Source organism: Macrobrachium nipponense, chromosome 23, assembly GCF_015104395.2.
Source record: "Macrobrachium nipponense isolate FS-2020 chromosome 23, ASM1510439v2, whole genome shotgun sequence".
Lineage (NCBI taxonomy): Eukaryota > Metazoa > Arthropoda > Malacostraca > Decapoda > Palaemonidae > Macrobrachium > Macrobrachium nipponense.
Genome location: NC_061090.1, coordinates 46,833,657 through 46,861,494, shown reverse-complemented (window position 1 = coordinate 46,861,494; position 27,838 = coordinate 46,833,657). Strand labels below are relative to the sequence as shown.

Here is a 27,838-nt window from a genome sequence, read left to right as displayed (position 1 = left end):
TGGGGAAGTGATTTACCTGTAAATCCGATGTAAGATTGGTCACAGTCCTGGCATGGGATTTGATGGGAACCCCATGTCCTTGGGTAAGAAAAAAAAAAATCCTTGGGTGGCTTTTTTTTTTGTTGGACTTAATCAGGAGGGATTTGAACTAAGGTGTTTTGGGTAAGTAAATGCAAATGGGTTTAGATTTTTCCGAGGGTCTGATCACCTTCTTATTGTGTCCAGGCGTGGAATTTTATTTTATTTTTGGGGAATATCTCTGGTCTTGTCTTTAGGGGGTCGGTAGAAAAAATTATGTTGCTTTGTGAATTGCTTTCTCTAAAGACGAAAGTTGCTGGGGAACAAATTTGTAAGGCTCTTAAGAACAGGTTGCTGGCTACACCTATCTTGATAGCAATGTCGTGATAGCTAAAGTAGTGAATGTATGAAAGTGAGAACGTTGGTTTCTGTATGTTTGGGTAAATTTGGTTCTGTCATGTCTCTGATTATTAAAACATCAAGAAAAGGAATTTTTGTTGTCTGTTTTCCCATTTTGAGTGCTGGGCACCAATGCGTTTAATTTTGAAAGGAATTCATTAAATTGCCCCACCTATTATTCCAAAATGTTAGAATATCATCCCCACCCATATCTCATCCACAAGCATGTTTTTGGGTTTTTTATTGCATTTATTACTGTAGTTTCAAAGTATTCCATGTACAGATTGCTAAAACAGGACTTAAAGGACTACCCATACTACACCCGAAATTTTTGCTTGTAGAATGATTCCCCGATGAAAATAACTTATTAGATGCACATAATTCAACTAACTTTATTACTTTGTCAAGCGCCAATGGGAAATGATCTGAATAGGGGGATAATTTTTTCCCTTAAAACTGAAGAAACGTCCTGTACTGGTACTTTTGTGATAGGGAGTCTACGTCAAAGGCTTAAAAAGTTTATGTTGTGAAAGTGGTTATATGTGCTTCTCTGAATTTGTGACAAAAATCTTCCGAATGTTTAATGTGACTGGGAGAAAAAGTGCCTAAAAAAGGGGAAAGGAGGCCAGCTAATCATTTATCGAACTTCAAGAAGCTGTATACGAAACATCTTTTCAAGAGATGTTTCGACATCACCGATGCCACAAACCTCATCTTGCGTGAATTTTGGAAGGAGCATTTTGATGTGATATGCATCCGACTCATCAACCAAGCTTGGCAGGAGGTTTCGAGGCGAACAATTCCTCATGGAGGAAACTCTGGCCTGATGCCGTATCCGCCCGAGACTTCGAGGGATTCGACGTGGGCGAAGCTGGTGCTGCAGATTCAGAAACAGTTGAGGATCCAGGGCCCACTGCGAGACTCACCCATACCGTTGTGGGAAGCTGGGGTGGGCTGGGACGACGTACTGTCAGAAGAACATCAATTAGAATCCAATAGAGTGCTTAGAGAATTTGAAAATGTCCACACATGCCAATTCAAGCAAGGGATTATGCAGAGAAATAGCAAATTACGTCTATTTACCAATGCATCCAGTAAGGCCTACGGCACAGTAGCCTATGTAAGGCAAGGAGCAGAGCAGGTAGATCTCTTAACCTCTAAAATGAGGTTTACGCCCAGAAAACTCAAAATTAACTATTCCTACGCTAAAACTTTTAGCCTTAATGCTAGGGTTTCGATTAGGGAAGCATTTGCTGAAGTTGCTGAGTATTTCAACCGCTGTGATCTGGACTGATAGCAAGGCAGCTATAGCTTGGGTGGGCAGCAAAGTAGGAAATAAAAACACTCATTTCTAACCGAGTGGGGGAGATTGTCTCAATCCCGCAGGAGTGTGGCATCGAACCGAGATACATCCCCACCAAACAAAATCCAGCTGTCATCCTGACATGAAGTTATAAATTGCATGACCTGAAAACGAACAGCTTATGGCATGAGGGACCAACCTCTCTACGCCAAGAGTGAACAGCTGAGCCATAATGAAGGAGAAACTCCCATACATATATATACATGTATGACTGAATAAAAGAAATTTGGAACGTGATGAATGTAGTATAAACAAAGGCAAAGCCATATATATATATATATATATATATATATATATATATATATATATATATATATATATATATATATATATATATATAATAATAAAGGAGTCATAAAAAACACTAAAATATAGAGAGAAAAGCTTTTGGTATCTTGGACCACATTTTACATGTAAAATGTCTAATCCATGCCAAGCCCTCCAAAAACACCCCAGTAAATTTCACAAGAAAGCTAAATTGAACTATAAACAATGAAATACTACAACAATTTAGACCATTCAATACCTTACTTAATACATACTGCTAATATACCTGTAAATAAAGTGTATTAGTGTACATGGTATACAAGAAATACTGTACGTACATACTTACGTATGTAGTAAAATGTGGAAGCTTACCTTTCGAGTGAGGCTATCTCCGAAAGTGGCGACAGAGGAGGAGGACAAACGGCAGATACGTACGTACACTTAACTTTACGAAACACATAAAAAAAATGTAAGAAAAATATACATAAACTAAACTGTAACACTTAACTTTACAAAAAACTAAAATAAATTTTTTTTTATTTTTTTATTTTTACGATTTCTTTTTACTTTTTAATACTTTACGTTTTTTTTTTTTTTTTTATACAAAATTTCAACTTTCTGTTTTTTAGTATCACTTGGTTCTTCCTTTTTGCTTACTACTCCTACTAAAGGCCTCTTTAAAAAATAACTATCCAAGGAAGATTGCTTCTGCCTACTTTTGACAATGTTTCTGAAACGACTCAGGCAAACGTCATTGAACTGTGCAAGCATACGACCTGTTTAAGCCTTTTCGGGGTGTCTCTTTTCTACGAATGATTGCACCTTATGAAAAGCAGCTATAACATCCTTAATTTCTGCCGTTGTCATAGGGTCGTCGTCCTCCTCCTCCTCGCCGCTGCTAGAGAACTCCTCTTGAACGACGTTATGTTGCATGGCCTCCAACTCCTTCAGGTCATCCGTCGTAAGCTCCTCTTGGTGCTCCTCGAGAAGGTCATTGATGTCGTCCTCGTCGACGACCAGCCCCATGGACTTGCCGAGTGCAACGATCTCGTCAAGATCTGGTTGCAAAACAGTTTCAGGATCGTCAACTGTTTCTGAATCTGAAGCACCAGCTTTGCCCACGTCGAATACCTCGAGGTCTCGGGCGGATACGGCATCAGGCCAGAGTTTCCTCCATGGGGAATTCAAGGTTCGCCTCGAAACCTCCTGCCAAGCTTGGTTGATGAGTCGGATGCATATCACAACATCAAAATGCTCCTTCCAAAAGTCACGCAAGGTGAGGTTTGTGGCATCGGTGATGTCGAAACATCTTTTGAAAAGATGTTTCGTATACAGCTTCTTGAAGTTCGATAAATGATTAGCTGGCCTCCTTTCCCCTTTTTTAGGCACTTTTTCTCCCAGTCACATTAAACATTCGGAAGATTTTTGTCACAAATTCAGAGAAGCACATACATTTTAGAATTACATATCTGTAAATAGAACCCATGACCTGAGGGGTCATTGGTGAATTAGGAGCGTCCTACGTGACTATCACAAATCTAGATCACGCTGTGCAATGCTTGCAGTAGCCTGGTTTACATTTGTTTGAAACATCATCATTCCTTAAAATTGTTAACTAATCACAACACCTTCCATGGGAAGCGGTTGACCTGTTAACCTGCACCGGAAACTTGTAACTTCCGAGCCGGCGGACTACTTATGAAATTTCTTTTTATATGAATCGCTGAGATAGCTAGTGTTTCGCTATCGACACGATGCTTTGAGAAGTTAGTTCTATTCGAGTTATCAAATGGAGCGGTCTCCTGACCGAACCATCTCTCTTGTGATGCCACCATTATTATGTTCTTCCGCTTTGGCGAAAGACTGTTTGTTTTTTCTTACGACTGTTGTTCGTAAGCATTACTGGTTCTTCTTTTCTTCTCTCCTACATTGTATCTTAGTAAAGTTGATTCTACTTAGAATAAGGGAGATGATTCAAACGGAGAAGTTGATAACTTTAAAACAACTTTATTTCTCAACTCCATCACAAGAGAGATGGTTCGGTCAGGAGACCGCTCCATTTGATAACTTGAATAGAACTAACTTCTCAAAGCATCGTGTCGATAGCGAAACACTAGCTATCTCAGCGATTCATATAAAAAGAAAATAAGTAGTCCGCCGGCTCGGAAGTTACAAGTTTCCGGTGCAGGTTAACAGGTCAACCGCTTCCCATGGAAGGTGTTGTGAGTAGTTAACAATTTTAAGGAATGATGATGTTTCAAACAAACGTAAACCAGGCTACTGCAAGCATTGCACAGCGTGATCTAGATTTGTGATAGTCACGTAGGATGCTCCTAATTCACCAATGACCCCTCAGGTCATGGGTTCTATTTACAGATATGTAATTCTAAAATGTATTTATTACACATATACCACTTCACAACATAAAACTTTTAAGCCTTGACGCAGACTCCCTATTTACAAAAGTACCAGTACAGGATGTTCTTCAGTTTTTAAGGGAAAAATTATCCCCCTATTCAGATCATTTCCCATTGGCGCTTGACAAAATAATAAAGTTAGTTGAATTATGTGCATCTAATAACGTATTTTCATTCGGGGAATCATTCTACAAGCAAAAATTCGGGTGTAGTATGGGTAGTCCTTTAAGTCCTGTTTTAGCCAATCTGTACATGGAATACTTTGAAACTTCAGTAATAAATGCAATAAAACCCAAAAACATGTAGTGGATGAGATATGTGGATGATATTCTAACAATCTGGGATAATAGGTGGGGCAATTTTAATGAATTCCTTTCAAAATTAAACGCATTAGTGCCCAGCATCAAATTTAAAGTTGAATGGGAAACAGACAACAAAATTCCTTTTCTTGATGTTTTAATAATCAGAGACACGACAGAATACAAATTTACCACATACAGAAAACCAATGTTCTCACTTTCATACATTTACTACTTTAGCTATCACGACATTGCTATCAAGATAGGTGTAGCCAGCAACCTGTTCTTAAGAGCCTTACGAATTTGTTCCCCAGATTTCCTGGAAAACAAATTTGAACTAATTCGTAAGCAACTTTCGTCTTTAAAGTATCCTGACCATATAATTGAGAAAGCAATTCACAAAGCAAACAAAATTTTCTAACTCATCCCTAAAGACAAGACCAGAGATATTCCCAACAATAAAATAAAAATTCCACACCTGGACACGATTAAGAAGGTGACTCAGACCCTCGGAAAATCTATGCCTTTTGCATTTACTCACCCAAACACCTTAGCCAAATCCCTGATTAACGTCCAACAAAAGACATCTCCCAAGGACACTGGGGTTTATCAAATCCCATGCCAGGACTGTGACCAATCTTACATCGGATTTACAGGTAAATCACTTCCCCAGAGATTAATACAACACAAACGGTCAGTTAGGTATGGACAACAGAACTCAGCTATTTTCAACCATATAAATGAACATAACCATAGAATAAACTGGAATTTGTCACATGTAATTTATAGCAGCAACTGCCGGTATAAGAGTCAAATGATGGAATCGCCCTTAATAAAAGAGAGGCCGGTAATGAACATCTCAAAAGGAGCATGGATATCAGATACGATCGACAAGATTTTCATTCAACCAAGGCTTAAGAAGATTAAAGGAAGATTATCAGCGGGGGTGCCCTAAACTGGCTTGCCTGTGGATGGACCTCTTGGTATAAATACCACCTTTTCTGTAAACTTTTCTCATTCATCTACCTGAAGAGGGAGACAGCAGTCTCTGAAATATAGTACTTTTCTCTCTATATTTTAGTGTTTTTTATGGGCTCCTTTTCTTCTTCCAGCTTGTTCCCATTTTTATATGGGTCGCCGTTTCGGATGAGCCGTTTCCATCTATTTCTATCTTGTGCTTCTGCCTCATCAATTCCCTTCTCATTAAGTCTCCTTTCACACAGTCCTTCCATCTCTTTCTTGTCTCCCTCTTTTTCTTCTTCCTTGCACCTCCACCCCCATAGTATGTCTCCCAGCGTGGTCCTCATCTCTCCTCAACAGGTGTCCATACCATCTCAGCCTCCCCTCCTGCACTTTCTTTGATACTTCCACCACCTTAGTTGACCCCCTTATGTAGTCATTTCTGATCCTATCCACTCTTGTTACCCCAGACATCCACCTAAGCATTCTCATTTCTGCCACATCCATCTTCTTCTGCTCTGCTTTTCTCATGCTTGCTGTTTCCGTACCATACAGCATTGCTGTTCTTACACCGTCTTGTGAAATTTTCCTTTTAACCTAAGCGGCACTCTTTTGTCACAAAGAACTCCCGAGGCCGCTCTCCAGTTGTTCCAGCCTGCCTGTACCCGATGTTTTACTTCTTCTTCCATACTTCCTCCAGCGTTAACAAAAGATCCCAAATACTTAAACTTATCAACTTTCCTTATTTGCTCTCCACCAAGCTGAATACTTTCTCTATCATCCCCCTCAGTGGTGGTACACATATATTCTGTCTTGGATCTACTTATTCTCATTCCTCTGTCCTCCAGTACTTCTCTCCATCTTTCCAATTTCACTTCCAGATCTTCCCTGCTCTCTGCACACAGAACAATATCATCCGCATACAATATGTTCCATGGTACTGTCTCCCTTACTTCCTCTATTATAACATCCATCACTATGTTAAAGATAAATGGGCTCAGAGCCGACCCCTGGTGTAATCCCTACTCTCACCTCAAAACCTTCTGTCTCCCCAACACTGCTCCTCACTCTGGTAAATACGTTCCGGTACATCTCTTGTATCAATCGCACATACTTCTCTGGCACCATCTTCTCCCTCAGACTCCTCCATACCTCTTGTCTCGGGACTCGGTCATAAGCCTTTTCAAGGTCAATGAATACCATATGTAGGTCCCTTTGTCTTTCCCCGAATTTCTCCATTATTTGCCTCAGACAAAATATATCCATCTGTTGTTCCCCTTCCCTTCATAAATCCCATCTGCTCTTTACCTATTTGTACTTCTTCTCTCAGTCTAGCATCTACATCCTTTCCAGTATCTTCAAAGTGTGGGACATCAATTTAATGCCCCTATAATTACCACACTCTTGGACATCGCCTTTCCCCTTTATTTAAAAATTGGATCAATATACTCCCACGCCACTCATTTGGTATCTTTTCCTGTTCAAGGATCTTTATCATAAGATCGTACAGTATATCCACTCCTTCATCTCCTAATGCTTTCCATGCCTCCACCGGATCATGTCTGGTCCGGTTGCCTTCCCATTCTTCATCTTCTTCAGTGCATTTAGTACCTCTTGCCTAGAAAACCTCATTACCCATGCCATGTTCACTTGGCCCATCCTCTCTTATTAGTCTATTATTTTCCTTCATTTAACACTGTTCGAAATATTCTTTCCATCTCTTCACAATGTCTTCCTCCTTTCTAAGCACTACACCCTCTTGATCCTTTATTTGTTTGATATGTGTTATATCTTTGGTGCTCTTATTTCTAGCCTTTGATAGCTTGATCATCTTCTTTAATCCTTCCTTTGTCCCCAGCTCATTATACACATCATCATACGACTTTGCTTTTAGCTTGGGCTACCACCTTTTTCACCACCTTGTTTTTTCTCTCTGTACCTATTTCTGTCTTCCACTGACTTGACTCTTTCCCATCTTTTCTTTGCCTCCTTCTTATCTTTTACTACTTTCTCCAATGTCCGTCATCCACCACCAACTCTCCTTTTCTTCCCATGATATACGATTTCTCGCCTACAGCTCCTTTCCCATGCCTTCTTTTTTACTAGCTGCATTTCGTGCCGAACCATTTCATTGAACATCTTTTTTATGGGCTCCCTTTTTATTAGATGGAATTCTGTTGTAACAGAACATTTTTACCATCATATATATATATATATATATATATATATATATATATATATATATATATATATATATATATATATATATATATAGTATATATATGTAAACACACACACTAATACATGCATATGCAGTCGTGGCTCTCTATACTGACACCGAATCTTTAACTATTCTTATAGTTCCCAGAGTAAAATCCAGACTGATTGACCAACATATTTCATAGGACTTCTTCCTAGACACAATTTCTACCCAGGCAAGAAAGAAGGGCTTTTCTTCAAAGTCGTTTGCCCTAATGTCTACTGTCATTATGAAATTTTTGAAAAAGCTGTTCTTTTGGCAATGTTGCTTTATACTAATTCCAGTCTCTCTTGTGGACCGTTTTATTAGTTGTTACTTCATTTCTGTTTGAATTCCAGTCTCTCTCTCTCTCTCTCTTTAGTTAGTGTTTCTTCATATCTATTCGAATTCCTCTCTCTCCCTCTGTTGCTAAAAAATTTCAGCATTGCTTCCATCGAGCCTCTGCTACTATTTTTGCTGTGTTGCCTGTTTGTAACTTGTAAGCCTGGTAGAATTTGCCCTCCTACTGGCGTTCCCCGGCGATCACGCCCGCTCGTCTGAAGTACCCGAGAAAAGATGGCCTTTGTTGTTGAGTAATGGACACGGTTTGTGTTGTGTGAAGGCGTGGTGTATTTTTTAGAGAGAGGATTGAAGAGTGAATGTATGTTCCAGAGTTCTCAATGAGCGGAGCAGTGGGGATGTGCATGTTAGTTCATGAGCAGTATGGACATAAGGGGAAGTTCAAGTTGAGTGTATGAAAGTGTCCGTTTTCCCTATATTTGAGGAAAATTTGTACATATGTAGCAGTTACATGTGAAGAATGTCAGAAAGGAAAGTATCAGAGTGTATACTAGCCCACCTGTTTTGAAGTTGAGTATGAAAGACGTGTTTGAGTTGGTGGCAATTGATTGTGTAGCCTTGCAGGTGACTGCGTACCTGAGACCTTTCTCTTCAATGTTACCTCATTAACTCCTTGACAATGTCTGAGTAAAGACGAAAGCGCTTGGATTTCTGACTATCATTTTCCTGTGGAATTGATGCTATATATTATATATATATATATATATATATATATATATATATATATATATATATATATATATATATATATATATATATATATATATATTGTCATACAAGTGGAGGAAGGAATGAAAGGAATCGACCTTTAATTTAAGCACTGAGGATGTTTGAAAAATACACAAAAGCACTTAACACAAAGGGCGACTACTTACATTCCTTCCTCTAGCTGTACAACATGAAATATCGCATGGTTTTAGGCAACTAGATCGTCAATATATACACACACACACACAACACACACACACACACACACACACACACATATATATATATATATATATATATATATATATATATATATATATATATATATGTCTTATCAATTCATTTTGATTCATATATACATATTAACCTATAAACGTTCTTTAATATCTAATTTGCTCTACCTCAAAATTAATATATTTTCTTATATGTCAACCAAAGGGTAATGTGGCCCTTTACAGTGGCAAAGATCGCTGCCTATGCAGGGGCAATGGCCCCCAGGCAGGATTCCACGTTTGCGAGACCATGCCAGTCTGGGGGTAGAACGATCACCTACCTAGCCCACCAGAAAGCAAAACTGTGGGCCAATTTAGTCCTGAAGAGGAGAGACGGTGTCTTGACTCATCTCACCAGAACGTTAGGACCAGAGTCCACCATGACTAAGGAATGGATCGCTGCTGGGTTCTTCTCTTTTCACGTGTGTTACGGCCTCTGAGAGAGAGGTCCGCTTCAGGTTCGATATGAAATTAAAAAAAAAATAATTCAACACCAACAGTTGAAACTGGGGATACGAATATAGAAACACTAACAAAACAAAGGTTTATTTACAAGCTCACTAACAAAGGTAAATGCAGAATGTTATCTCCTATTTACATAAAAAAGTAAAATCTTACACTGCATGAACTGGTGAGGTAATTCAAATACTTGCTGGTCAGTTTTGAGACTCGAAAAGGAGAACTGTGGTTGCAGACGTCTTCTGGGTATTGCAGAAAATAATGTCTATTCGTGATAATCGAAGGGCAGGAACTCCCCAAAACCTCTAGCAGCACATTTTCTTCTCTGTAGTCTGCTCAATGTCGAGATAACTTGGCCGTCCTCTCCTGAAGATGACTAGACCAGAATCCAACCAACTCTCGAGCAACTTTTCCTTTGATCCTTCATCGGTCCCTTTTTCTCTTATCTCTCTCGGATGATCTCTGCTGCTGATCTCTCACTGATAATCTGATCTTACTAATGATCTCTGTGATTAACTGATGATCTCTGCTCCAAGACTAACTGCTGATCTGCCTTCTCCTACTTCGTCCGTCGTATTTAAACGGCATTCTGGGGGTGGGGCCTACGGCAAGCGTCACAGACTCCCGAGATTAATAGAACTTCTTAGAAGACTCTCGACGGAATATTGCATCATATTTCGCTGCATTTCTCCCAACACTTAGGTGCGTGTTGCGCTCCACAACACGCCCAACGATTCCAGAACAACCGCGAGAACAGGCGCCTCCAACACGGGCGCGAATGCCTCCTTGCTGCCGAACTTCTCGAAAATGCGTTTTCCTTTCCTTTATCTTCCTTTGCTATAAAGCAATTACCTTGACAACGTGTCACTACAGATCGACCTGCCAGCCAGGCTCTCCCCTCCTCAGGCCCCGGGAAGCCCCAAGCTTTGAATGGCATTAGAGGAAAGACCCAGCAGCCCTCAGCTTCCTCTTCTGCTCAGAATCGTCCCTTTCAGCCCTCCTCTTCCACAGGAAAGGGAGGTAAGGGCAGCAAAGAGAAGAAGAGAGGGAGACATTAGGGAAGGTGCTTCCCCCCCAACTGCTATCACCAGTTGGGGGGTGCCTGTCCTGTCATTGGGCAACTTGACAGCCATATGGAGCCGAGACCTGGGTAGTGGAAGTCCTAAGGAATGGATACCTACTCCCCTCTGAGTCTTGGCTTACCCTCACCGATCTCCTGGCCCATATCCGGTTACCCAAAAGACATGGCACTTATGAAGGAAGTGCAACCCATGCAGGACAAAGGTGCGATAGAAGTCATCTCGGACCGCTCCCCGTGTTTCTACAGCCATATTTTTCAGGTGGAGAAATCCTCAGGGGTTGGAGACAGGTAATACACCTCTCCCCACTGAACTGATTCGTTCGTCAGACTCAGTTCACGATGGAGACAGTGCGTTCAGTACTTGCCTCTGTCAGGGAGAATGACTTCTTGATAACAGTGGATTTGAAGGATGCGTATTTTCAAATCCCCATCCATGAATCCTCTCGGAAGTACCTTTGCTTTATCCTTGGGGGGGAGATGGTGTTCCAGTTCGAGGCACTTTGCTTTGGACTCTCAACTGGCCCCCAGGTGTTCACGAGGGTTTTCACCCTCGTCTTGGCTTGGGCCCATTCATAGGGGATACATCTGTTGAGGTACCTTGATGACTGGCTAGTCCTGCCAGCTTCACACTCGAAATTGCTTTGGGACAGGGATCAACTTCTCAAGTTTTGCTGCACCCTAGGGATTGTGATAAATCAGGTGAAGTCGGACCTCACACTTAAGCCGAGGATAAAGTACCTGGGGATGTTAATTGATGCAGTGGTGGCAAAAGTCTTCCCCGCAGACTCTAGCATCAGCAAGTTCAGGAAAGTTGCACAGCTGTTTCTGTCCAGACAGGAACAACCAGCACGGAATGGCAAGTCTTAGTTGGTCACCTGTCGTCCCTAGAGAAGTTGGTTCCCCATGGGTGTCTCCACCTACGTTCCCTTCAGTGGGAAATGAGGGAGCACTGGTCCCAGGGTCCCAGTCCCAAGATGCGCAATCCTTCCTCATCCCTCTGTTGGATGAAGTAAGGAGGGATTCGGAATGGTGGCTGGATGACATAAACCTCTTAATAGGAGTACCCTTGAGTACTCCCCCTCCCGACATGCTCCTGTATTCAGATGCACTGACTGAGGGATGGGGTGCACACTGCGACAAACTACTGACCTTTGGGTTGTAGGACCAACACGATGGATAATTCCACATCAATGTCCTGGAACTCAAGGCGGCCTTCCTGGCTCTTCAGGAACTCCAGGACAGAGTGATGGACCACTCCATGGTGTTCATGATCAACAACACCACAGCAGTGGCATACACCAACAAACAAGGGGCCTCGCTTCTCCACAGCTCCACTGGTTGACAATGGAGGTACACTAGTAGGCAATTGCTCACTCAGTGGAACTGTTGGCCAGGTACATTCTGGACAAGAGGAATGTAGTGGCAGGCAAACTCACTTCCAAAATCAGGTGATAGGAAGGGATGGGTTCCTACACCAGGATGTAGCCGAGAGGTTTGATCTGTGGGGGTGACCAGTAATTGACCTGATTGGCACCATCCATAGAAGACGCATTACAACACTCATGGGACAACCTCGACGTCTACACTTTCCCTCTGTTCTGTCTGATTCATAAAGTAATCAACAGAGTGATGGCCACTCCAATCCTCAGGATGATTCTGGTAGCTCCCCAGTGGCCACAGGCTGTTTGGTATCCCAACCTGTTGGCCCTCCTCGTCAAACTCCTGTGCCAGCCACACAGATCGATGCCATCAGACCTTGTTCTTCACAGTTGGAGGTTATCCACCATCTCTTGCGAGCAAGAGGCTTTTCATGCCGAGCTGCAACAGAGATGTTTGGATACCTCAGGAAGTCCTCCACAGTCGTAAACCAGGGTAAGTGGGCTGTCTTCTGTGGTTGGTGCCGTTGGAGAGGTGTCTCTCCGATCGGAGCCACTCTTCAACTGGTTGTAAACTTCTCAGTCTTCCTTCGCTGTGAGAAACTTCTCTGTGTCGACAATAAAGGGCTACTGAGCAGCCATTGGCCTAGTCCTCCAGCTGAATGGAGTGAATATCTCTTCGTCACTAGAGATATCTATCTTATTGTGAAGTTTTGAAAAGTCTTGCCTGCCTAGGGATCTCAGGCTTCCTGCTTGAGATGTGACTGATTCTAAGGAGTCTGACCCGCACTCCTTATGAACCCTTACAAGTGTCATCAGACAGAGCTCTGATGTTCAAGACTTGTCTTTTTGCTTGCACTGACATCAACAAAAAGAGTAGGCGAATTACATGGCTTGTCTTTTAATGTTAAACACTAGAGGTTGGGGATCGGTTACGTTCTAATTCGTAGCAAAATTCGTGGCAAAAGCTCAAAACCCATTGGTCCCTGACACCAGGTTCGATGCCTTTACGATCCCCTCCCTAGAAAATTTTTACAATTCCAAATGTCGACGACTCTTTGTTAGCACTGGGTCATCCAAGAAAGAAGTGTCCAAGAACACAATTTCTTTCTGGCTTCACTAAGTGATCAAAAGGGCATACTTGGCTACTGGAGTAGACAAGATAACATCTTGAGGCCTCCCTCACACTCAAAATCCTTTCTTTCTCAGTCATTCTGTGTGTAGGCAATGCGAGGCTGCGCAGTATTGTCAACCAGTGGAGGGCATTTTTTTAAAATTCTTAAAAATTTATATAATTCATGTCTTCGGCAGCTTGATACCTGGACTGAGTGTGCAGGATGATGTTGAATAATGGTGATACGTATAAATAAGGGATTACTGTATTTGTGTAGGAACAAAGTGAGAATTGGAACAGCCCATCAGAAGAGTGGCTGTCAATAACTTTCAGACATGTGTTTCCCGCTTGAAATCCCATTTGTGATTTTAATTGCAGTGAATGAAGGCCACCTTTTAAAATATTCATAAGTGATGAAATAAGAGATTAGACTGTTTTCTTATTTTTTGGTGTTGGACTTCATAGGGCTTGTACTTTCATAACAAATCTCATGATTTTGTAGCTACATGGTTAATCATTTACAACTATGCTTTGTTGTGTATTAAAGATATATTTTGTTAGACTTACTTGCTGTCATGTTTTGTCTATTATGAATTGTTTGCTTTTTTTATGTAATAAGGCTATGATTTGTTAAGAGATCACCATTCTCTTGCATCACACACTGAAGTTTTGTTTTGTCGGCTCTCATTGATGAGGACTGAACCTGTGTTTGGGCAGAAACTGTATATACTCTTTCTTGTTTTTTTTTTATATAAATACATATTTTTGTAGCTTTTTTTGTAAAATGATAGCATAAGTAATAATTGTAAAAATCTTAGAGTAGGAACATTAGTTTGAATACTAGCTTAATTACAGTCAGTCCCAGGCTTACAACATTCTGACGCTTTTCAAATATATTCCTCAGAAATTATTTCCTGGCTTATGACAAGAAATTATTTCTTGGTTTATGACATTGCAGGGTTACAATGCTTATGACGCTGATCCGATGGAAGAAATATGGCTCCAAAACGGCAGAATAATGAACATTTGGAGTTTTTTTATGAAAAACTAAATAAAAATGCATTTTACATTGTTTTCAATACACCCAAACATTAAAAGTAAGGTTTTCTTGGGATTTTCGACGATTTTTCTGCTTACGACGCGGCATAGGAATGGAACCCCTGTTGTAAACTGGGGACAACCTATATTTTAAGGAGTAGCTGTATGCTTGTGTGAGATCGTGTGAATGCATTTATGTATCAGTAATAAAAATGTTTTAAGAAAGTTTTGCAAACCTCCTAACACCTTCATCAGTAAAATAACTGGCGGGAGGAACCGTTTTCTTTTTGGCATGAGTTATAACTTCTCACTGTCACTTTCAAAAACTTTAATACTGCCAACAGTCTAAGAATATACGGGTGAACAGCAGTAAAATGGTGAATACTTAAGCCATAAATCGCTCAAAACAGCTATTACGCTGGTCAATAGAGGGTCGAACTCGAAACTAATTACTATAAAGCTGGAATCAATTTTAAAGTGCTCTTTCATATATACATATTTCCAGAAAAAAACCCACCAGCCAACTCCTTGAGTGTTTTACAAAATTTGATCCTGAAGTTAACATCTTTATATGTAAAAAGCTGCTCGAAATGCAAAGATTTTGATTGAATGGTAACTTCAGCATTGCTTATTGCTATATATATATATATAATATATAAATATATATATATATATATATATATATATATAATAAAAGGAGCCCATAAAAACACCAAAATAGAGAAAAAAGTACTATATTTCAGAGGACTGCTGTCTCCCTCTTCAGGTAGATGAATGAGAAAAGTTCACAGAAAGGTGGTATTTATAACCAAGAGGTCCATCCACAAACAAGCCATTTTAAGTCACCCCCGCTGATAATCTTCCTCTAATCTTCTTAAGGGTTGGTTGAATGAAGACGTTGTCGATCGTGTCCGAAATCCATCCTCCCTTTTGAGATGTTCATTACCTGCCTCTCTTTTATTAAGGCCGATTCATCATTTGACTCTTGTACCGGCAGTTGCTGGCTATTAAATTACACGTGACAAATTCCAGTTTTATTCTATGGTTATGTTCATTTATATGGTTGAAAATAGCCGAGTTTCTGTTGTCCATACCTAACTGACCGTTTGTGTTGTATTAATCTCTGGGGAAGGGATTTACCTGTAAATCCGATGTAAGATTGGTCACAGTCCTGGCATGGGATTTCGTATACCCCAGAGTCCTTTGGAGATGTCTTTTGTTGGACGTTAATCAGGGATTTGGCAAGGTGTTTGGTAAGTAAATACAAAAGGGTTCGATTTTCCGAGGGGGTTGGTTATTCTCTTAATCGTGTCCAGGTGGGGAATTATTATTTTATTGTTGGTGTATCTCTGGTCTTGTCTTTAGGGGGTCGGTAGAAAAGTTACGTTAGCTTTGTGAATTGCTTTTCTCAATTATATGGTCAGGATATTTTAAAGACGAAAGTTGCTTGCGAATTAGTTCAAATTCTTTTTCCAGGAATTCTGGGGAAGGGGCAAATTCGCAAGGCTCTTAAGAACAAGTTACTAGCTACACCTATTTTGATAAAATTGTCATGATAGCTAAAGTAGTGAATGTATGAAAGTGGAGAAACGTTGGTTTTCTGTATATGGTAAATTTGTATTCTGTCGTATCTCTGATTATTAAAACATCAAGAAAGGAATTTTGTTGTCTGTTTCCATTCAACTTTAAATTTGATGCTGGGCACTAATGTGTTTAATTTCGAGAGGAATTCATTGAAATTGCCCCACCTATTATCCCAAAATGTTAGGATATCATCCACGTATCTCATCCACAGCATGTTTTTGGGTGGGTTTATTGCATTTATTACTGTAGTTTCAAAGTATTCCATGACAGATTGGCTAGAGGACAGGACTTAAAGGACTACCCTACTACACCCGAATTTTTTGCTTGTAGAATGATTCCCCGAATGAAAATACGTTATAGATTCACATAATTCAACTAGCTTTATTATTTTGTCAAGCGCCAATGGGAAATGATCTGAATAGGGGGATAATTTTAACCCTAAAAAACCTGAAGAAACGTCCTGTACTGGTACTTTAGTGAACAAGGAATCTACATCAAGGCTTAAAAGTTTTATGTTGTGAAGTGGTATATGTGCTTCTCTGAATTTGTGACAAAAATCTTCCGATGTTTAATGTGACTGGGAGAAAAAGTGCCTAAAAAAATAAGGGAAAGGAGGCCAGCTAACCATTTAGAAATTTTGTAATTGAAAGCACCGGCACATGAAACGATGGGTCTGAATGGAAGATTGTCTTTGTGAGTTTGGGAAGGCCATAAAAATATTGGGTAATTTAGGATTAATTACTTTAAATTTCTCTAATAGTTCAATACTCTTTTTGTCTTTGCCAATTAATCTTACTTTCCGAAAAAATTCTGTGGGAACGTTTTGGAGGGGATTTTTCGTCAGTTTTTCGTATGTGTTTGTGTCGCTAAGGAGCTGGTTGATTTTGTCAAGGTAGAAGTCTTTGTCCATTATTACGATTTTGCCGTCTTTGTCGGATCTACTTTTATAAACATCTAACTTTTTTTAACTAATTCGCAAGCAACTTTCGTCTTTAAAATATCCTGACCATATAATTGAGAAAGCAATTCACAAAAGCTAACGTAATTCTACCGACCCCCTAAAGACAAGACCAGAGATACACCCAACAATAAAATAATAATTCCCCACCTGGACACGATTAAGAGAATAACCAACCCCCTCGGAAAATCGAACCCTTTTGTATTTACTTACCCAAACACCTTAGCCAAATCCCTGATTAACGTCCAACAAAAGACATCTCCAAAGGACTCTGGGGTATACGAAATCCCATGCCAGGACTTGGACCATCTTACATCGGATTTACAGGTAAATCCCTTCCCCAGAGATTAATACACACAAACGTCAGTTAGGTATGGACAACAGAACTCGGCTATTTTCAACCATATAAATGAACATAACCATAGAATAAACTGGAATTTGTCACGTGTAATTTATAGCAGCAACTGCCGGTACAAGAGTCAAATGATGGAATCGGCCTAATAAAAGAGAGGCAGGTAATGAACATCTCAAAAGGAGGATGGATTTCGGACACGATCGACAACGTCTTCATTCAACCAACCCTTAAGAAGATTAAGAGGAAGATTATCAGCGGGGGTGACTTAAAATGCTTGTTTGTGGATGGACCTCCTTTGGTAGAAATACCACCTTTTCTGTGAACTTTTCTCATTCATCTACCTGAAGAGGGAGACAGCAGTCTCTGAAATATAGTACTTTTTCTCTATTTTGGTGTTTTTATGGGCTCCTTTTATTAGATGGAACTCTGTTGTTACAGAAAATTTTTACCAGTCATATATATATATATATATATATATATATATATACTCATATATATATATATATACATAATAGATATTATATATATACATACCTATTATATATATATATATATATATATATATATATACATATATATATATATATATATATATATATATATATACGTATATATATATAATATATAGATATATATATATATATATATATATATATATATATTAAATAATATACATATATATATATCATATATATATATATATATATATATATATAATATATATATATATATTTATTTATTTATACAGTGGTACCTCGAGATACGGAAAGGCTCAACTTACGAAAAACTCGAGATACGAAAGCCGATACGCAAAAATTTAACAAGGCTCTACATACGAAAAAGTTTTCAAGATACAAAAGGTTTTCTCCAAAGTCCGAGATTCGCCTGAACCACCGATAACAATTTTGAAACTCGCGGACCGCCAACTTAGTAGACTCGCCACCATCCTCCTGCTCTCCCATTGGTTCCTGATGCTAGTCGCGGCCATGAGATACTTCTCTCCTATTGGCCAGCGTCCATCCCATCATGCATCTATGTATGTGGTGGCGTGCCTTGGCCACTCGGTACCAGTATCGTTATAGTACGCACGCTGTATTCGTTTCGGGATCGTCAACTGTTTCTGAATCTACTAGTCAGAGTTGACATTGTAATGGTGTTTGTGTCATGTGTATTTTAAAAAAAAATTTCTCATATCTTTTCACAGAAAATGGAAAAAGAAGAGCAACCCTCTGAGTGAACGGGGGGGACATATATTTGATATGATTGACCAAGATCTCTCTCTTGGGATAAGTGACAAGATCTCTCACATGGGATAAGTGATCAAGGTCTCTCTCATGGGATAACTGGAAACTTTGCAAGGTTGGTAGAATCTCCACTCCCTGCTGAACAGAGGGTGTTGACCAATCATTTACAACATGCATACCAGTATAATCAAGGCATTTCAGTTTATGTTGAAGGTCAGCAGCCGAACATTTAGTACCCAAATCAGTTGCAGAGAGAGCATTTGGTTGAACAGGGTTTTGATGGACACCAGGGCCAACAGAGTCATGAGGTGCAACAATTAGTAGATAATTATTAAGACGGGCAGCCGTTAATGAACACTACGCGTCTATAGAAAAAAAGACACCCCGAAAAGGCTCACACAGGTCGTATGCTTGCGTAGTTCGATGACGTATGCCTGAGTCGTTTCAAGAACATTGTGAAAAGTAGGCAGAAGCAATCTTCCTTGGATCGTTATTTTTTAAAGAGGCCTTTAGCATTAGCAGGAGTAAGCAAATAGGAAGAACCAAGTGATAAAAAACAGAAAGTTGAAAGTGGTGATGAAGTTGAAATTCTGTGGAAAAAAAAACTACGTAAAGTAAAAAAAAAGTAAAAAAAAAAGTTAAAAATAAAAAAAAACAGACAGAAATTAAGGATGTTCTAGCCGCGTTTCATAAAGTGCAATCGTTTGTAGAAAAAAAAGACACCCCGAAAAGGCTCACACAGTCATATGCTTGCGCAGTTCTATGACGTTTGCCTGAGTCGTTTCAGGAACATTGTGAAAAGTAGGCAGAAACAATCTTCCTTGGATAGTTATTTTTAGAGGCCTTTAGTATTAACAGGAGTAAGTAAGAAGGAAGAACCAAGTGATACTAAAAAACAGAAAGTTGAGTGGTGATGAAGTTGAAATTTTGTTAAAAAAAAAAAAAAATACGTAAAAGTATAAAAAAGTAAAAAAAAAAAATAAAAAAAAAAAAAAAAAAAAAAAAGACAAACATTTTTTTTTTAAATTTTAGTTTTTTATAAATTTAAGTGTTACAGTTTTGTTAATGTGTTTCGTAAATTTTAGTTTAGTTTTCCTTAAATTTTTTTATGTGTTTTGTAAAGTTAATTAAGTGTCCGTACGTACGTATCTGCCGTTTGTCCTCCTCCTCTGCCGCCACTTTTCGGAGATAGCCTCCAACCACATTTTACGTACAGTATTTCTTGTATATCCATGTACACGAATATACTTTATTTACAGGTTATTTTTGCATTTTGTTATTAATTTAGGTATTGAATGGTCCAAATTGTTGTAGTATTTTTCATTGTTTATTATCAATTTAGCTTTATTATGAATTTACTGGGGTGTTTTTGTAGGGCTTGGAACGGATTAGCCATTTTACATGTAAAATGTGGTCCAAGATACGAAAACCTCATGATAGGAAGGGCGCCTCGGAACGGATTAATTTCATATCTCGAGGTACTACTGTATACATATATATATATATATATAATAATATATATATATATATATATATATATATATATAAATATATATATATATATACATATATATATACATATATACACATATATATATACATATACAACATATATGCATATACTATATACATATAAATCATATATAATCATACATACATACATACATACATAATATATATATATATATATATATATATATATTATATATATAGTATATATATATATTTATATATATATATATACACACATATATATACATATACACATATATATACATATACACATATATATACATATATATACATATATATGTAAGTGTTACATAAGTAGAATATATGGAATGTTATTCCATATATATAAAAAAACTAAAACTATGATTAATTAAAACCAGTGACCCAAGAGGTCAACCAGATTGCTTGCAGGAATGTGATCAGACCAGATACGATAAGTATGCTAAGATGATGTATACAATAAAGTAGGCTAAGATGACGTGTATAATCAGATACTGTCTAGTGCCGTCAACTGTGGTCATTCATTTGTTTGTAAACTATGGCCAAAGCGTCTTGCTTGAGGCGACCACCGTGACCTATAATTCAAACAGCCTACGTGATTTGTAATCTATGTCATCTGTGTGTATGTTTGTATGTTCGAGCTACTGTCTGCTTCCTTTATGATTTGTAAACGAGATTGTAGAGGAGAAGTGATCAAGCCATCATCATTAGAAGACCTGTACAATTTTTATCTGAGTTGCATCATGTAGAACTCAATCAGTCATCATCATATGCAGACTTGTACAATTTCATCTTATAATCTCAGAAGAATAGATGTATTTTTTGTACTCAGTGTTTTCTACTAGAACCTATCATCATGAGTTTAACACATCTCCGTCGTCATAACGAAAGAAGATACTGACTTCGAAAGTTATCATCAAACCCCAAGACACTCCAATGAGTATGGAAGTCAGAACCAACCGACTTAGCGTAAGATTATCGCAAGTCTAACATAACCTCACAGGGCGCCTTATTATACAAGGCAACAGCCCTTAAATTGGTGGCAGCCTACAAGAACTCTTCAACGTCTTCCGAAGAATAACCAGAACAATGAATAATGAATCATATCAGAAGTCAACGACGATGAAAGCAAGAGATTCTTCAAGCAACCTAGTATCATCGTTTAGTGAGCGACTTCAGCAGTGCATATTTTCAAGAAACAAACCTGACGTGTTTGCTTCGTTAGGCAACGCAAGCTTCGAGATGTCTCTCATTGGAATCATCCAAGAAAACATCATTGTTAATTAAGCGTTTCCGGAACTTCAAGAAACAAACCGAACGCATCTTCAGCATCGGATCTTCAAAGGACACGACTCATCCAAACAACACACACGGGGGAAACTCAAGCCAAACCAGGTCATCCGCTAAACAGAGGGGGGCCAAGGCTGCGTGTCGTTATCGGAACACCGTGACATCCCACAAAATCAAGCTAAGTACAATCTTTTTATTCATTTGGAGTAACTGAGTGTATCCTTTGCAGGTCGAATTTTCGTTGTTCCTGTCGCTGAAGTTTGGAGACATTCTTAATATGAGTTTTTTACAGAAATTATTTACATCATTGAGACTTCGCTACTGCGAGTTTTTATCTTTGAGTTTCTGTTTCCATAAGTTCTCCAGAAATATCATAATCATATACTGTGTTAATTTTATCATTTTGGGTGATTATTAATTCTGTACGTAACAAATCATATTAAACATTGAATATGCGTTTACGCAGTGGACGTCTGTATTTATACAGATGCATGGATAGGGTAGTTAGGCACCGTAGTGATAAGAAAACACACAAAAACAAGTGGAACACCCGTACAAATCTAGATACATTAGAGGTAACACTATTTTGGGTCATGACAATAAAGGCTCCTTTGCAAGGTCCCGATCGCAGTTTCAGCCTTGAGTTTTTTTAGTTATATGCGTAAAAATCGAATCCCTATGACTCAACTTAACTTTTAAAAAAAATACGGCTGGATTGCAATGAATAACATGTCTGTAAAAACTTTCATTAGGTTAACATACTTAACATTCATATAAACAAATTAACAAAACGTGTTTCAAATTTTTAGCAAAGAATGAAAGTACATATAGTTAATAATAATGCAATAGATAACTTGTTTTAATAGTAATCGCTCAAATCTTTCTCGTTCAAGTCATTCATACGTGCGCTGCTTTATATGTAACTAACAGCAACATAATGCTTAAAACACACAATACGTTGCCGATGGTAATAAAGAGAAGAATCCTAATTATTATAAAAAGAAAACAGGTAAACAGTAGCCCTAAAAATCAGAAACAAACAAATTGTGCTTAAGCAAACTTGGTTACTGTGTCATCTAGTCAAACGGTCAGGGTCAGTCAAATCTGCCGAGTCTTCAAAGCAAAGCACATTCCACATAAGTGACTCTAGTGGAGGAGAGAGTGTGATGTTGGATTATTCATGCCAATACCTTTTTGAATTAAGAAGGAATTTTCCTATGAATCACACGGCTGTATCAAGTAATCAGAACAGGTTCTCGTAATTTTAATACAATAAGTTATTATAAGTAGTGGTGGATTAGGCCCGACTGTACGCACCATAAAAAATTAGAATATCTTGTTTTTATTCCTTTAGTCCACGTAATATCCTGTATTTACGGACTCACCATCTGTTGTTCGAACTTCCCTACTGAGAAGTCTGGATAAATGAGCGCTTACAGATACCTCTATAGTTATAAAAAACATTGATCTATATCTAGCGTAATTGTAAGATATCCATTTATGGGTATACAAAACATTATCTTACCTCCTGCCAAATAAGGTGTGTTTATCAAAGGAAAATTCTATAAACCTTCTAACATATTAAAATCCGTTTTGAACAAAAAGAGACAGGTAATCAAATAACTTATATAGAAGAACCAATCATTTGTCTCATAAATCATAACATTGTTCCATCGACCTAACACAATTCTCCCACAGCCGCAGTCGCAGTTTGCACGCAAAATCTCGAGACGTATGCACCCTCAAATGTCTTAGTGCGTGTAAAAAGACTTTGCTGGGATCTGAAATTTTAATCCTTCCCGACACTCTGAAATATAACGATTTCCGCGAACAAAGCCCTAGACACGGTTGACTCGCAGCAACAAGTTAAATCTAGTGATCCACAAAACCTATACATATAAATATCGCATTTTTTATTGTTGCTAATTTTTAATCACGCCCGACCAGTCGTAGATGATTATCTAAAGTAATATCTGTATTATCTAAAGTAATATCTGTAAAGTCATTCAAGCAGAGGTGATTCAGCATAATTTTTTTTATCTTTTATCTGAACACCAGGATGTTTCTCCACTAGCGAGTGATCTCTGGGGGAAAAACGGATGTCATTGAACACAAAATACGGTTGAAGGACAACATAAAGCTATATACGTACCTTCGTATAGACTCCCAATGAAATTTCAAAATAGAGATAAATGACGAAGTTGAAAAAATGTTAGTAATAGGAGTCATTAGGAAATCAAATAGCCCATATAATTTTTCCCTTAAACTTCATGCCAAAAGAGATCGGACTTGGCCTATCTGCATAGATTTCTGTCGTTTAAAACAAGGAAACGATTCCCAATCGTTTTCCAGTGCCATGTACCTACGATATCTTATCTTTGTTAGGTCAGAATAAATTTTTCACCAGCTTGGACTTACTTAAAGGCTTTCACCAGATACCATTAGCTATGTGAGTGTACCTCATACACCGTTTTCAGCACACTCAGGGGACATTATCAATTTTAACGTATCCCTCCGGCTTACATTGCGCCCCAATTACAATATAGTGTTTGGAGACTTTTAGGGGATACCCTACATGCCTATATGAGTCTTGTAATCTTTTCTAATACCTTAGAAGTACATTCGCATAAACTAGAGCTAGTGCTACAGAGACTAAGATAAATAATCTCAGAGTAAAATATCTAAATGTGAGTTTTTAAAAACCAAACATGTTTATTTAGGTTTTATGTGTCTAGTCGAGGTCTTAAAGTAGTCCATGGTAAGGTGTCGGCTATTCATAACTTTCCGGTACCTATTAACGAAAAAGGGGGATACAGCACTTTTGCGCTGTAGTGGGTATTACAATCGTAAGTAAATATGTAACTCTTCAATCATAGCAGCTCCTTTAACAGATCTTACAAAGAAGGGCGTAGATTTATTATGGTCTGAAAAGCATCAACAGGCGTTTGATATCTTAAAAGCAGAATAATGCAGCTCACCTAACTTAAAAATCCCTGATTTAAATAAGGATTTTTTTTTCATTGCAACAGACGCCTCAGACCAAGGGGTAAGAGGGGTACTACTTCAGCAATATGATAAACAGTTCTTCCCTATAGCTTTTTATTCACGTAAACTAAAGCCCTCTGAGAGTAAATATGCAGTAATAGCAAGGAAGGGCTAGGTATCGTTAACTCACTAGTACATTTTAAGTTCATAATCTACGGCTATCCTGTTAAAGTCCTTACTGACCATAAGTCCCTTACTGAGTTTTTCAAAGGCTTTAATCACATCCCAAAGGACTCGGTGACATATGATCATTCAGGTCTTTGGAGCCAAGTTAAGATATCTACCTGGGAAAGCAAATATCATAGCTGACGCATTATCCCACAATCCCTCACCATACTGCAAAGAACCATTAATTTGGACTAAAAGATATAGAAACATCCGTGCCTATTGTTAAAACCGTATCTAAACAAGAAAATTCATTAACCCAAGAGATCGTGAGCATTGAATACCTGGGTTGGAGCGCTGAACTGTTACAAACTGAACAAAACAAGGGTCAGCACAATAAGCAAAACAATAAACACTTCGAACGGAAACCCTAAAGCAAAAGTATATTTAAAGTATGTGTATCAGAATTGTGTCATCTTATGAAATATTATATGTAGGTCCGTGACGAGGAAAACCCGAAGAACACAGCAGGTGACTAACGACCAGGTACTAGTAATAATCTCTTTCATACCAATCGTCCTAAACTGGTTGCATTCCAATCCATTACATGGTCATCCAGGGTTCTCTATTATGTCACAGAAAGCCAAATCACTATTTTTCTGGCCTACAGTGCTTACAGATATAAAAAGCACATAACTAATTGTAACACGTGTCATGAAAACAAGGTATACACTAAGACACCTGTCAGACTAGGGGCCTATCCTGTACAAAATCAATCCTTGAAAGAATACACATAGAATTATTAACAGAGTTACGAGTCTGACAGAGGAAATAAACACTTCTTAGTGTTAATAGTTCCCTTGACACGTTATATAGAATTAATAGCACTAAAAACAAACACCGCAATTGAGTGCGCAAGGAATATTTATGAGTGCTAAATCAGTAAACAAGGAATTCAACACATGATAATCTCTGACTCGGGTGGTGTAAATCAATAATAATCTTAACTCGTTGTGAATTCCTTTCCATTAAGAAAACCAATAATATATTTTGTCACCCAGAGTCAATCGGGAAATAATATATTTTGTCACCAAGAGTCAATCCGAACTGGATTGTAGCAGTTCTCGCGGTTTTAAATACTTTATCATTCACATCTTGTATCTATAGAAATGATACCGCAAGTAGCCTTGATACGAAGCCTACGCGCTAGAAACACTTTTCCACATATTCAGGCTGAACCATTAATTTATCAAATGTATATAAAAAAATATATAAATAAATAAATAAATAAAAAGTATGGATACAAGTGGAGTCGATATAATACACTCCGTAAGAAGTTGGAAGGGTTACAAATTATAATAAAAAAGGATTCACGATGAAATCAATAAGCAAAAACGTAACCATATGCAGTAAGTGTTTATAAAATATCCAAATATATATGTGTAAAGATTTGAACTCTAACTTAACACTTTAGTTTAGTAGTCCATTCAGTATTCTAGGGATATTTACGACAAATAAGCTAAAAGTTCAAACACATATCAACACCAACTGGCATATTGTCTGTCCCGGTGGTTTATATTCGTAGTCAATGAAAAAAAAAATAAATAAATAAAAAGATTTTAAAGTCAGGAAGTCTAGAAGTGAAAATGGATATCTATGTGAATAATCCTATATGGATCTTACAGGGTAAATAATATACAAGATTTATATGGAAACCCTTTTTCACTAGTTTGAATAAGGAATATCTAATTTAACATAAGTAATTACATATATATTACAATCTTCCAGATTTCCAACATGAAACTAATATTATATTGTTCAATTTTGGTACTGTTTTTTTCAGACATTCTTCTCATGTGGGTGGAGTATTAAAAAAAAAATACTCAATTTATACTAAAGTCGTATTTATTACAGCAAGTAACGTAACTCTTAGCTGGCTGAGAGCAATCTCCTGCCAGGTGACGACGTCATCAGTCCTGAAGGTGCCTGGCACGTTTGCCGAATCATCATTGTTCCTTTTAACCCCAATAATCTGCTTACACAGGCTTCATCTGTAGTGTGTGTTGTTTTGTGCTTACAAAACAAGTCAAATGGGGTGGAATGCTTAACACGAACTTCTCATGGGCAACGCAGGTCGTTAGGTACAAGTGTCTTATCCGTATTGCAATGCAAGCTTAGTTAAGGAATCGCAATCGTTTTAAAATTAATGAACAAAATAAGCAAACAGAATTTTTATAACATCAAAATGAATTAATTTTTTCTGCACCTCATAGACAATTAGTCAATAAAACAGCTTATGACATTGGAAAACGGACATTTAAAAGTATCAAGTCATAGGTATGAAATATTTACTTGCAACACTAGCATTACAATTCAAGTAAATCCCATTCATGGGAAACGTCCCATTTTCTTGAAAAACCCAGTTTCTATAACAATTAGTTACATAGTGGGATCTTTCGTAGCCTCTCCTGTCTAAAAATTAACCTCAGAGGATGCGTGCGAGAAAATTTAATATGAACCTTTTGTTAGGGGCACATAGGATCGGATTTTATCACAACTTAATTTCAGTAAGCGTAAAGAATTACAGAATCATGATTAATATTCTCTTTGACTCTTATGTTGCCTGGCAATCTTACAAATAGCTCCGTTTTCCACTTCTTTGTCTAGTAACTTACTACCAGTAATATCGAATTTTCTTTGGGATTCGTATTGATATCTGTTAATGTGGATATTTTTACGGTTATCAGAGACCTGGATAGGTTCACTCATTGTTATAATGCCATGGATAAAAAAAGTTTGTACAGCTGACTCTTTTGAATTCCATAAAATATCAGCATATTCATGTGGGTTAAGTCTAGCCCTTATCGGCTTTCTCCCTCCCGTATTGGATGTTGTCTGAATTTACTTTGCCCTTGTGACAAGTATAATTTCACTTTCAGGCTGATTAATGGAACCTGGTTACAGTACCCTGCAGTACGAGAGTTTCACATCGCATGCCCGGAAATATCATCTACAATTTCAAAAACCTGTTCGTCGCTGCAAACGACTACAATGTGAAGGGAATAAGCACCATCATAAGTGAACAAGCTTATTTCGTGGAATTCTTGGACCGACACCTGTATCCCATTGTTAATCTCGTTTTAATGCAGAATGCTCTGGCAGCTGTCAGAATTGAATAGACTACAAAAAGGGACATACTTCCGACAATTACGACCAAGAGGATATTCAACTCTACTTTTGTTGGTGCAGGACTCGTGCTGGGGATGATTTTATTCATCGCGAACGTATTCGTATGGCATAGGATGCAGAGGAGAAGTATGGGCGCAAAATAGAACGTCAGACCCTGCCCAGGCAATTTCCCATTGTTTTTAACCA

At 38.1% G+C, this 27,838-nt stretch overlaps 1 protein-coding gene across 2 annotated transcripts in view; it reads right to left on the bottom strand.

The window, feature by feature from the left end:
- Positions 1-27,838, bottom strand: part of LOC135200289 (riboflavin kinase-like) — a gene marked incomplete at its 5' end in the record, with an annotated part of 343,009 nt that overhangs the window by 8,309 nt on the left and 306,862 nt on the right.